The sequence below is a fragment of the Sorex fumeus genome, unplaced genomic scaffold, assembly GCF_029834395.1.
Source record: "Sorex fumeus unplaced genomic scaffold, SorFum_2.1 ptg000039l, whole genome shotgun sequence".
Lineage (NCBI taxonomy): Eukaryota > Metazoa > Chordata > Mammalia > Eulipotyphla > Soricidae > Sorex > Sorex fumeus.
This window is the reverse complement of record NW_026606096.1, coordinates 3096467-3110204: the sequence shown is the minus strand read 5'-3', so window position 1 is coordinate 3110204 and position 13738 is coordinate 3096467.

The following is a 13738-nucleotide window of genomic DNA, read 5'->3' as shown; positions in this document are numbered from 1 at the left end:
ATCTGGGGTGCATCTCATCACCCCGTGTCTGGCCGGTGGAGGCTCGTCACGCAGAATTCATAGGGAACCAGCTCAGCCTCCCACGAGAGGCTGCTTGAACTCAGCAGAAGGGGCAAAGAGTCATGAACGAACCAGGGTCTGCTGAACAGAACCTTCAAGAAATACTGTTTTGAGAGAGTCAAGTGGAAATCTGCCACACAGGCAGGGGTGGTTGGGAGGGGGGTATACTGGGGTTCTTGGTGGTGGAAAATGCGCACTGGTGAAGGAACGGTGTTTGATCATTGTATGACCCACGGAGACTTGAACTGAAAGGCTTTGTGAATGTTCTCATGGTGATTCAATAAATAAATTTTAAAAAGTACTGTTTTCTGGGTGGATTTTTTTTGGCGGGGTGTGGAGGGGTGTCTGGGGTGGCTCGGGGATCACTACTGGGGGGCTTGGGGGATCCTTTGGGATGCCAGGGGTCGAAGGCAAGCACCCTACCTGTTGTGCTATCGCTCCAGTCCCAAATGCTCTTCTAAATGCATATACTTCCAGGGCTGTTCCTGTGGGTTCTTGGAGGCCCCAGGAGCCAAACCCAGGTTGGGCACTGGCACTTGCATGCACCCTAAGCCCTGTCCTCTCTCCCTGGTCCTCTAAGGGCAGGTTTAACAAGTGCCATAGACAGGCCGGTGTCTGAGTGACTGTTTGTTATGGTTGACACTTATTAGCTGTGTGACCTGCAGTGACTTGCTTAACCTCTCTGAACTGCAGCATAGTATCCTCACATAACATAAAGATAATGGGCAAGGATTGCATAAGATACAGGCTATAAAAGTGATTTAGTGAGTTATCAGGCACAGTAGACACCCAGTAAATGGTGACATCATTTATTTTTGTTTCGCCCTCACCTCCACAACTGAGAATTCATGGTAAGATTAAACTTATTATTGGAAACCTTGTTCTATCATCCTTTTGCAGGTTTTCGGAAAAGAATCATCACTTTCTTTGATTTCCAACCTCATCCACCGTAATAAATATAAAGCACAGAGGTATTCTTCTAAAAGCAACAGTACCCAAAATTATCTTTTCTAAAATCATTTCCCCAAAGGCAGAGACATATTTTTATTAAGAAAGATGTTACTGGTGCCCGTTCGAGCAAATCAATGAACAACGGGAGGACAGTGCTACAGTACTTTAACAGATATATGCAATTTCCAAAAAGCACTAGCACTCTTGACCTATAATAGCATTTTATTTTTCCCTTGTAACAACTTAACATTTTAGACAACAAGAAGGAAAAAAAGGTTAAGAATCTCTAATCTTAAGATCTACCCATTGGCAGCATTTGTTCATAGGCAGGTTCCCTTTAGAGGCGCTCTATGAGGATAGGTAAGGATTGCAGAAGTCTTGTGGGATTTACCTGACGGTATTGTCAGGTGTGATGTATTTTTGGAAAGAAGCCTACTTTGGGAGTTCTAAAATTAGTCACAGCAAGTCTATCTGCTTTTAAATGAACTGCTGTTGTTAAAAGAAAAATTACACATTGACAGTAGTGAAACTAGAAAGTTGACTTCAGATTAGTGCACAAGAGAGGGACGAGTTTCTTGGTGGGCCTGGTTTTCCCACTCAGGACTCTATAAATACAGTATCCCTCTCCATGGCTCCTCACACAACAGATGGTTCTGTTTTTGCAAACTCCATGGTGATTATGTTGGTCAAGAAAAGAAAACAGCTGTTTTGTTATCTTGCTTGGTCATTTTCCCATCAGATATGAATTCTCAATCATAGCCTCAACTACTCAACATTATCTGCAATTAAATGTGCCTGTTCCGTGTTTAAATGTTTTCTACCTGTGCTGCCCTGGAAAAACTTTTTAAACCGGTACAGTTATTCCCACCTGCCACCTCTTGGCTCCTAATTTCACTACATTTTCTATCTCCAAACATCTAGTTATGATCATTCTCCTCTAAAAAGGCAACTTCCCTTCCCCTCTCTTCTATTCTGTTTCATTCTTTTCATTTATATTTTTGGGGGGGGTGCATATCTGACAGAGTTCATGGTGCTCCCACTTGCTCCTGGCAGTGCTCAGGGGACCTTGTGCTGTCAGGGACGGAACTCAAGCTCTGTGCAGAACAGGTGCTTGTCCCCATTCAGCCAACTAGCTCTGCCCCGGCTCCAGGCCCACCACTTGGTTCTTACCCTGAGTTTGCATCTCTTTTTCTCTACAGAAATGTTTCACGGACTGTGATGCCTTGAGCAAGACTGGAGCCATCTGATGCCCATTATGTCTTTCAGGCAGTGTTTGGCAGCTCATGAAATAAAGAGCTGTTTCAAGTCAGGAAGCTCCGACAAACCCAAGCAGGGACAGTTGTGAAGAAAATCGCCACATGGTAAGAGAATAAAAATCGCAGATTCTAGCATTTGATTCTCCCTAAACGTAAAGCAAGGTCCTCCTTAGAAAATCCTTATACTGCATTCTTTCTGCATCTCACTGTCAGTCTCTTTAAAATAAAAAGAAGGTCGGAGAGAGAGAGCTCAGCGGGCCGAGCACATGTTGCATTTGGGAGGCCTGAGCCCCCCCACCCCCATACAGCAGGGTGCCCTGAATTCAGCCACCCCTGAGCACCCATATGTGGCTCAAAACCAAACCAAATTTAAAGAAGACTCATCATACTTTTCATACCAGATAGAGTTTAAAACAAACAAAACAGCACATAAAACTCCAACACAGTTGGACTGTTGGGCTTTTGTCAAAGGACCGTTACAGTTATTATGCTTACGGGGATTGAAGTCTTAGAGGAAAAGTTACCTTTGAAAGTAAAATGCAGCTAGTTGCTTACTGAGTTTAGCAGCATTTGAAACCCTCATTACCTGTCAAGGCCCTGAAATTTACCACCAACCACTAGCAATTTCGTTAGAAATCTCTTTACATCTAAATGATCCTTCTGAGCGGTAATTTGATTTCTAATCAGAGAGTATTCAAGGGCCAGACAAAACGCTGTGAAAAGATCCTGAAGGAGATGCTCATGGCTTATCTCCCGAGGGCACGAGGGCAGGCAGCTATGGCAACATCTTTCAGACCTAGCTGTGACCTTCACAGTACACATGGATTCCCGGAGAAGACATGACGGGACATGAGTTACTGCAGTCACGAGCCAGGGCATAACGACTAACGCAGCTACTGATCTGGCACAAACACACCTCACTAACCACCTCATGGGGTTTCCATCTTCAGAATCAACACCCCATCTACTACTTTCCTCCTCCACTAATATTTTTAACCTAAAATAATTCTTTTGGTCTTTGAAATGAGTCCTTTTTGGGGGTGTATTAATACTTACGTGAAGGATGTGCTAGAGAAAAAGGAGGAACTGATTAGTTTTCCTTAAGAAAATATGTGATTTAATTCACAAAAGTGGGTGAAATTCACCATGTGGAATGATGTAATATTCTGGATGATTTGACACCTCCTTGTAAGGTACATATTGCACTGAATTTTAAGCCATCACGCTATTTGATTTCTCTAGAATATTTTATGATAATTGGCTAGAAACATTTCTCAATTAAAATTAGTTCAGAAACCATCAATCAATGCATAAGAACTTGCTGTTCAAAAAGGAATTTTTAAGAATTTCAGTGGGACTGGTGACACTGACCGTGACCCAGATGGTCATCGGGTGTGGCCCCCTCATGTTTTCAGGTTCTTTCCTGTGACCTATTTTGATCCTATTGACAATGAGTTCAGCCGAGGACTCAGAAATGAAGGGCCGGGAAAGCGAGGGGTAACATACGGAGGTTGTGTATGTTCTGTGCTGTGGGAGGGTCTTGCTGTGGGGGGGTCTGTGCTGTTGGGGGGGCCTTGCTGTGGAAGGAGGGTCTGTGCTGTGGGGAAAATCTGCTGTGGGGGGGGTCTGTGCTGTGGGAATCTGTGCTCTGAGGGTAAGGTCTGTGCCCCGTGGGAGGGTTGTGCTCTGGGGGGAGTCTGTGCTATAGGAGGGTCTGTGCTCTCAGGGGAGGGTCTGTCCTGTGGGGTCTGTGTGGATGGAGGGTCTGTGCTATGAGGGGGTCTGTGCTGTGGGGGGGCTCTGTGCTGTGGGAGGGTCTTGCTGTGGGGAAAATCTGCTGGGGGCGGTCTGTGCTGGGGGCGGTCTGTGCTGGGGGAGGGTCTGTGCTGTGGGGGTCTGTGTGGATGGAGGGTCTGTGCTGTTGGGGGGGTCTGGTCTGTGAGGGGATCTGTGCTATTGGAGGAAGGTCTGTGCTGTGGGGGTCTGTGCTGGGGGGGGCTGTGCTGTGGGGGTGGGTCGTAGAGAATGAATTAGGAGCTCCTCCCATGATAACGAAGGACCGTTTCCGGATCGAGGTGGAGCTTGGAAAACTTGGTGATAATTCAAAAATATGTAAGGCCAACTTTTCCCTCCTAACTTTATTTGTCCAGCTGCTAAACTGATTTGGGTTCGCTCTGCTGGAAAACTTAGCTCTGAGCTGTGCGCCCAGGTCGGGGGTGGGGGGGGCTCTGCCTCCCCTCTCAGACCTGGGCAGTGTATGGGCGAACCCTGGGTCACACCCTTGTACAGAGGGCTTTGCGGGTTTATTTCTCTCTTCTCTCAGTCTCTCTCCCTGCTTCTCAGAAATGACAGCTGCGATGTCTTTAAGCAGCAGAAAGTGCCGGAACGTGATCCCGAGGGACAGACAGAACGACCGGACACACCAGGGTTCTGGCTGGATGGCCTTTAGCAGAGCTTCTTCCCGCCATGGTGAGTTTATGGTGATCTTGGCTCTTCATGCCAACCACCTCCCTGTCCCATTCCTCTCCCAGCCTTAGTTTCTGGTCCCTGAGCCCCCACCCCCCCCCCCCGCAACACACACACACACACACACACACACACACACAGCCTGGGATGGGAGCCAGGGCCTCTCTGTGGGAGGGGACAGTCTCCGCCCGGCCGCAGCACCGACTTTCCTTCCCTTCCTGTGCTGGTCCTTGAGCCTCTAACTGTCTCAGTCTCCAGCCTCTACAGAGCCACAAGTGAGCTATCTGAGGTGCCATTTTGAGGGTGGCGGTGTTTAGAGTGCCAGGCTTTCTTTTCCTGCTGCTCCTGGGATGGCCCACTGAGGCCTCACAGGCCTGTGAAGAGCAGGTGGGAAGCTGCCTCTCCCTTCCGCTCAGCCTTCTCTCCGGCCTCACCATCTCTCGGCCTCAAATACCTACGCAGGGCCAGAGTGGTATAACAGTAGGTAACGTGCTTGCCTTGTGCGCCGCTGATCTTGGTTCGATCCCCGGCATCCCATATGGTCCCCTGAGTACCACGAGCAGTAATTCCTGAGTGCAGAGACCCCTGAGCATCGCCGGGTGTGGTTCAAAAACCAAACAAACAAAATCCCCAAGTCAAATCCCCGAGTTGCCTAGAATCCAGCCTCCAGGGCCGGCAGGGTCTCCTCCATCCCGTGTGCTCCTCAGGAGCAAGCGTGTCCGTCATCTCTGCACGCCCCACGTGTCTTAGCCCAGTGCCCTAGAAGATGTTTAGTTCATACTGAATGAAGAGCTACCGTGTTCTGTTTTGGGGTTTTCTTGGGGGTGGGGGTGGGGCACTGAAGTGTTAAATCAGCCAGAGAAATACGCGGTGTTGAGGTCTGAAGCTGGGGTCAGCCACGTGCAAGGCAAGCCCCTCACCCTCTGCACTCTCTCCAGCCTGACTCTCCGAACTGACTCCTGTTTCAAGAAGAATCAGGGGACCAGGGACGCAGCGTAGTGGTTGAGCCTGTGCTTTGAGAGTATGAAGTCCGGGATTTGGTCTCCAGCACCTGGGGGAGAAGCCCTGGCTCTCAAATCTGCTTCTTCTCTGCTTCCCCTGGCTACCACCACGCCCACCCCAGTGAGATGGAATGGCTCACGTTCCAGTGCTCACCCTGTGCGAGGAGAGGGAAGGGAGCGTGCCGAGACTTCTCTGTGGTGCCGAGATGGGTGCGAGGTGAGGGCTCTTCCTGCGCGAAGTCAGCTCGGAGCCAGAGCGTGGATTGAGGCAGCACGGTGCTGTGCGTGACTCAAACGCTCTGTGGTGTCTGTTCAGGAAGCCAGAGCGGAACAGCACAGACTCGGCAGCTCATAAAGAACAAAATTTCTTGGGGGCTGGAACGATAGCACAGCGGGTAGGGTGTTTGCCTTGCACACGGCTGACCCGGGTTTGATTCCCAGCATCCCGTATGGTCCCCTGAGCACTGCCAGGAGTAACTCCTGAGTGTAAAGCTGGGAGTAACCCCTGAGCATCACTGGGTGTGACCCAAAAAGAAAAAAAAATTCTTGAGTCAGAAAGAGAGAGACAGACATAAAAGGACTACACTCATGTGTGGAATATAAAACAACATGATAGGAGACTAACACCTAAGGACATAAGTTAAAATAAGGGTCGGGAGGACTACCCCACGGCTTGATAGCTAATCTCATGCACTAGGGGAAAAGGTAGCAGAATGGAGAGAGGAGCATTAAATAAATGATGGTTGGAGGGATCACTCGGGATAGTAGATGCATGTTGAAAGTAGACTATGGACCAACATGATGGCTGCCTGTTACCTGTACTGCAAAAAGGAGTACGAGGGACTGTGCCTGCCACAGAGGCAGGAAGTGGGAAGGGGTTGGGGTGAGGGGAGGGATACTGGGAACATTGTGGGTAGAGAATGGGCACTGGTGGAGGGATGGGTACTTGAACATTGTTTGACTGAAACGCAATCATGAAAGTCTGTAAGTCTGTAAATGTATCTCACGATGATTCATTAAAATAAAAAAAAATTTTTTTAAAAAGAATGAAATTTCTGTCAGGCCCTACTGGAGGCTTCCAGGGCCTGGGGAGAGCTTCTTCCTGTGAAGGCCTCTGGCCGCATCCTCACAGAGGAAGGGGTGGAGCTGCCAGGGCTGCCTTTATTCCCACAGACCCATTCAGGAAGCTTCCACAGGCTCTGCCAGCAGGTCCCTTTATCTCTGGGTGTAAGATTTCAGCTGAAGTTTAGAGAGCGTCAGCATTCAGATTATTCTCGTGAAAACTGTGTCCCAGCAGGACTGTGGCCAAGCTGTCGTTGCTCCCCACGCCGAGGGCAGCCTTTCGCAGGCCCCCTTTCGGTTTCCTGCAGACAATCTCCCCAGTCGCCTTAACACAGTGTCCCTGGTTCTTGCCAAATGCTGCCCCCATCCTCGCTTTGTGTCTAACAGGAAGGAGAGCACACACCTCTTTCCAGACGCTATAGCATTTTGTTTAGATTCTCGTCACTTGTGTCCTCAGGCTGGATTTCTCCCACTGACTGAAGAGCTTTCTACACGAGAGCACATTTGGTGGGATGAGTGGTAACTCCGACCTCAGACAGCCGAGCAGTGTCTGCCCGAAGCGCCATTGCAGAGAATCCTGGGGTTAGACGATGCTTAAAAATGACGCAGACCAGCATTCTTCAACCTCTTCTCACTACCCACAGGCTGACGGTGATAACCGAGGCCCAAACTAGTGGGTTTTTCACTGTACATCTGTGGATCGTCATAGTCTGTGGAGCGTTGGTTGAAGCACACGGATGTCTGCCCACCATCCTACACTGCACGCTTGTCCAGCACAGAACTTGCTCCTTGGCTGTCCCGTGATCTTCCCTGGCCCGGCTCTCTGGAGGACACAGCTCTCAGGAGCTGACCGGGATCTCAGTCCCCTGAGACATCCCTCTGCCAAGCTGAATCCTCCCTCTGCTCTCACGTCTCCTCACAGGAAGGACGTTCAAGTGTTTCCACCATTTTCCTTGTTGCTCTTGCTCTAAACAGGAAGCACAATCCCAACAATGACCAGATGGACCCTCTTGTCCAACCTTCTGACCCAAACAGAAAACTCAATCATAAGCTCCGTGAAGTGAAACGCTGAAACGTTACCCATCGGGCTGGAAAATTGAACGTTGGTTGCCTTGCTGCTCCAAACATACCGCCGCCCACTCCACCACAGCCCGTCCCTCCGGAACCCCAAGGCGGGTGGCAGACACTCAAACTGCTATTTTGAAAAGCAGCAGCCACTACTGCTCGGAGTCTGTATTTACAGAAACGCTCTACAGTCTCAGGAAATTTAGGGACTGAAAACGGAGGACCTGTAAATTAAGGAGTGGGCCTCCTGTCTCCGTTCCCAGCTCTCAGAGAGCTAATAAGGAGGTGAGGCCTGGTGCCTGCACTTTCCATGCCCCGTCTCCCATCGTCCCAAATGCCTCCTTCTTCACTGTCAAGAACCAAACAGCGTCACCTGGGTGTAGTTAGCCTCTGATGCACTTTGAAATTCTCACTAATCAGGACCTCCAAGAGAAGAATTGTGTCTCTCCTACTTCTTGCATGTTTTTGTCATTGTTTGAGGCAACATCCAGCTATCCTCAGGGGCTTCTCCTGGCTCTGTGCTCAGGGATCACTCCTGGTGGGACTTGGAGGACCATCTGGGGTGTCAAGGATAAAGCAGATTGGCTGCGTGGAAGGCAGCTGCCCTGCCCCCCCTCCCTAGCTCTCCACTTCCACTTCTGCCTGTTTGCATCAAAAATGCTCTCTGGGGGGAGAGAGATAGTACAGCGATCAAGGAGCTTGCTTTGGGTTCTATTCCCAGCACCCCATAGGGTTCCTCAAACCCCACTAGGAGTGATCTCTGAGTATAGAGCCAGAATAAGCCCTAAGGGCACCACCAAGTGTTGCCCCAAAGCAATCATCATCATCATCATAGCTCTTCAGCAAACATTCCGTTGGGTCCTGAGGGGCCCGGTGATGCCGCCATCCATTATTGCTGCAGGTCAAGTGCACGTCTGGTCCCCAGTTCAGGAGAGACCGAACATCAACCCCATAGGAAGCATGGTTGGTTCAACGTGCAGCAGAACTTCCTCTTGGGCTTCACCTTCCTTCCCTGTAATCATGGTGGCTACTTGACCCTTAGTACTCGCCGCGGTGAATCAAGGACTTATTTGGTGTAAATAAAGCCACATCGTATTAGTCAAGGTGCTCCACAAACAGAACCAATGGGACAGACAAAGAGAACGATTCCTTAGCAAAGCTGGCCTCACAATCATGGCTCCACGTGGGCAGGCTGAGCTTGCAAGCAGGGACCGGGGAGAGGGTGTGAGGGCTTCCAGCTGAGTCTCAGGGCCAGAGAACCAAGAGAACCCTGGCTGTGGGCCCCGTTTGAAGGCACAGGGCCTCCTCTTAGAAGATTTTTGTGGCTCTGGAGGGTCAGCACTTTTGTTCTCTTCCCACCTTCCAGTGATGGGGTTATCTACGCGCCCACTCCACCGTTGTGGAGGGTGTTCCACTGCAGTCTATGACACAAACATAAATCTCATCCAAATCACACACTAAGACACAACAGGGGCTAGAGGGAGACTGACCACAGAGTGGGCACCCAGTGGCCCAGCCACACTGACACAGGGTACTGCCCATCACACTCACAGTGAAGGATGTTTCCAGAGACTGGCCTGGTCACCACAAGAGGCAACAGATGGGAGAGGCCCTGACCCACCGGACACTCAAAGGACACTCTGTATCCGACCCACATATTTCTCCTGTCCCTAAACTCACCCACACAGGGTCTTCCAATCCTGCGTCACAAATTCACTGGCATACTTTTTCTTTCTCTCTTGTTTTTTGGGTCACACCCAGTGGTGTTCAGAGCTCACTCCTGGTTCTGTGCTCAAGATCTCTCTTGGCAGGGCTCAGGGGCCATAAAGCAGCTTATTTTTTCCCTCCCTCCCTCCCTCCCTCCCTCCCTCCCTCCCTCCCTCTTTCTTTCTTTCTTTCTTTCTTTCTTTCTTTCTTTCTCTCTCTCTCTTTTTTTAGTAGAAGAAAAAGTTAAGGGATTGAAGAGAGAGCACAGCAGGTAAGGCATTTGGCCTTGCACGCAGCCTGCCTGGCTTGGATCTCTGATAACTCATATGGTCCCCTGAGAACCACCAGGAGTGATATGTGAGGACAGAAGTAAGACCCTAGCACTGCTGGATGTGACACTCCCCAAAACACAGAACAAAACAAGAAGTTAAAAGCATGTTAGAGGCCGAGAACAGGGCTCAAGAGGTGAAGCACCTGTTGTGTGTGTGTGAGGTCGTGGTCCTTCAGCATTGCCAGGTGTGGAACCCACAATATAGAAATCTCCAGAAGTATCTTAAGGAAATAGTACCCATAAAATTTATGGGCACTAATAAATGAGATAGCCACAAAAAATCGCCTATCTTCGAAAACTCTTGAGCTAATTCGCCAGCAAGGTTTGGCGCATGCCTCAGGCAACCGCAAACTAACGTCCGAGCTCGCAAAGCAGTGCAGAGATGCGATCAAGGAAGACCTCAAAGAGAGAAGAGCAGAAGTACTGGTAGATGCGGCAGAAGCCAGGAAAAGTATTCGTAACGCCTGCCTGTCCTTCGCCAACTATAAGACCAAGATGACTGCCCTCCGACGTCCTGATGGATCCATCACATCCTCCAGAACGGCAATGGAGAAGATTATCCATGACTTCTACTCAAATCTCTTCGATAGCCATGTCCACTTGCCGACATACCAAATTCCACAGGATGGATATGTCGTTCCCAATGTTCTCCCTTCCGAAATCCGACACGCCATTTCGTCGGTAAAGAAACAAACAGCACCCGGCCCAGACAAGGTCAGACCTGAACACCTGAAGAACCTGCCGTCAGTACTCATCAATACACTGGCTCGGCTCTTCACTCACTACCTGTCTGAATGCAAGGTTCCATCCCAATGGAAAACCAGCAGGACCGTACTACTGTTCAAGAAGGGAGACATCCATGACATTGGCAACTATCGCCCGATCTGCCTATTGTCTGTCATCTACAAGTTGTTCACTCGAGTCATCCTAAATAGAATTGGCAGAACACTAGATGAAGGACAACCATGCGAGCAAGCCGGGTTCCGCAAAGGATTCAGCACCATCGACCATATCCACACAATAACCAAGCTCATTGAGGTTTCTCGGGAGTTCAAGATGCCGCTCTGTTTAACATTCATTGATTTATTGATTTTGATTCTGTTGAGACGGAAGTGGTCATTGAAGCCCTAGCCAATCAGGGCATTCAAGCCCAATACATCAGGATCCTCCGTGAGCTGTATTGCGGATTCACTACCAGGATCTCACCATTCTACAAAGAAGTGATCGTTGATGTCAAGAGAGGGGTGCGGCAGGGTGATACCATTTCACCGAAACTCTTCAGTGCCACCCTCGAGAACATCATGCGACGACTGGAATGGGAAGGAATGGGAGTGAAGATAGATGGTCGGCAGCTACACCACCTCCGCTTTGCTGATGACATTGTTTTAATAACACCAAACATCAGCCAAGCGGCACAAATGCTGGCCGACTTTGACCGTGAGTGTGGAAAGGTAGGACTACAGCTGAATCTTACGAAGACAATGTTTATGAGAAACAGCCTTGTTCCTGACGCCCCATTCGCTCTCAATGGAACGACTATCTCCGAATGCAACAGCTATGTGTACCTAGGTCGAGAGGTCAACATGAAAAATGACCTGGCACCCGAGCTGCGCAGGAGGAAGAGAGCGGCTTGGAACGCCTTCAAGAACGTCGAAGAAATAGCTAAGAGGACGAAGAACCTCCGGCTCCGAGCACATCTCTTTGATTCCACTGTTCTTCCTGCATTAACATATGCCTCAGAGACCTGGGCCCTACGCAAACAAGATGAGAACGCTATTCAGGTCTCCCAAAGAAGAATAGAAAGAGCTATGCTTGGAATATCACGTTTCTCTCAAATGAGAGAAAGAATCCGGAGTTCTGACATCCGTCGACGATCAAGGATCAGGGACGCTGTCTCATTTGCCAAGGTGTCGAAAATCAGATGGGCTGGTCACGTAATGAGATTTAAAGACGACCGTTGGACCAGAGCTGTTACTGACTGGATTCCACGGGATGTCAAAAGATCACGTGGCCGCCCACCTACCAGATGGTCAGATTTCTTCGTCAAGATCATGAACGATCGGTCTGAGGCCCTTCATGTTCCCGGAGCGAACAGATGCCATTGGGCTACACTAGCACACGACAGGGACAAATGGAGACGTTACTGGCGCCCGCTCGAGCAAATCGACGACTAACGGGAAGTTAAGTGATAAGTGATTAATAAATGAAAGAATTCTGTAGCATACCGAAGCAAAACCCATAAACCTACATATATACATATATACACACATATGCATATATATATACACACACACATCTATCTATCTATCTATCTACCTACCTACCTACCTACCTACCTATATTTTTTTAAAGGAAACCACTCGAGCAGTGGGTCTAAACCAAATCCAAAGGTTAAAAACAGAGATGTGCTGGGGCTGGAGCTCAAAGGTGGTGCTCACGCACGTGGTGTGGGTGTGGACCCTGGTCCCTGAGCACTGACAGGGAGATGCCCCCCCCACCCCCAAGGACTGTAGTGAACTTGGCCAGCCTTGTCTCTAGGCCAGCTGGGCACAAGAAGCTGAGGTATCCACCGCTCAGAAGCAAGATACTTGGCATCAGTCCTTGCATTTTGTTTGTTCGATGTGAGCAAACAGTGACTGACCAGAAGGCAGCTGGCAGCTCCACAGATCTGCTAAGGCCCACAGGGGGTCAGGGCCTCTCCCATCTGATGCCTCTGTGGTGACCGGGCCAGCCCCTGGAGGGACCGTCCTTCACTCTGGGCGTGATGGGCCCAGAGTGAATTAACATCATCGAACCCAAATTCACAAGCCTTGGCTATGCCCAGACACAGATGTGGACTGATTTTCCCCATGAGAACTGGGTGGGGAACAGAATGGACACCCCTCCTTGGCCTCCAGATCTCACTGCAGCATGACCTTGCCTGGGGTTCTCCCTGAGTCCCCATCCACCACCCACTTTCTCCCAGGTCGTGGCCCACCCTGGGATGGCGCATGCTGCCCCCACTCTGTTTCCCTCAGAATGCCTCACTGACCTGCGCCCCCCAAGAAGACAGGCTGCTCCTCTCCTCCCACCTCAACCCCGCATGGCTCAGAGAGAAATTTCTCACTATCTGGGGGAAGCATCAGAGGTGAGCAAGTCAAATCTTGTGCCAGATGCCTGAGCCATCACAGCAATGTGGCACAGTTCCACAAAGAAGAGAAAAGACAGTTTCAGGGCCAGAAAATTGGCTTTCCAAGCAGATGGGGCAGCTGGTACCAAGACACCATGGTTCCACAGAACAAAGTGGGCCGCAGAGAGGGAAGCCGCTCTCTGTGGTTGAAGCTGGGTCTAGGCTGCTGGGGCAGGGGACAGGGGTGGACAGAGCTGCCGGCTGCCTTCTGGTCAGTGCTGAGGTTCGGGGGCTGCAGGGCTGGGTCATCAGCTTAGAGAAGCACTGACTACACAGAGTCCAGGTGGGTCAGCACTTGAGAAATGGGGACCAAGAGGCTAAGATCAAGTATTGAATCCCCCAAGTGTTGCTCCTTCATGGCCCATGTCATCCTCAGTCACTGCCACTCTCAGACTTTCTACCACTTGATCTTGGCCTCTGGATCCCCATTCAGGTACGCTAGCCTTCACACCATCTCCCTGGCCCAGATGGGTGTGACTCCACATCTCTCAGACAGGTGTGAGGCCCTGACTACGACTTAAGAGGAGGCCCCACAGTGGCAGTGAGTGAGGATGACATGGACAATGGATTTGGTGTGTGAGGCAGTGCAGGGCAGGTGCTCTAGCTCTGAGTCACATCCCGGGACCAATACGGGACAATCAATCTAATCAGGCCTCTAATGACCAGCTTA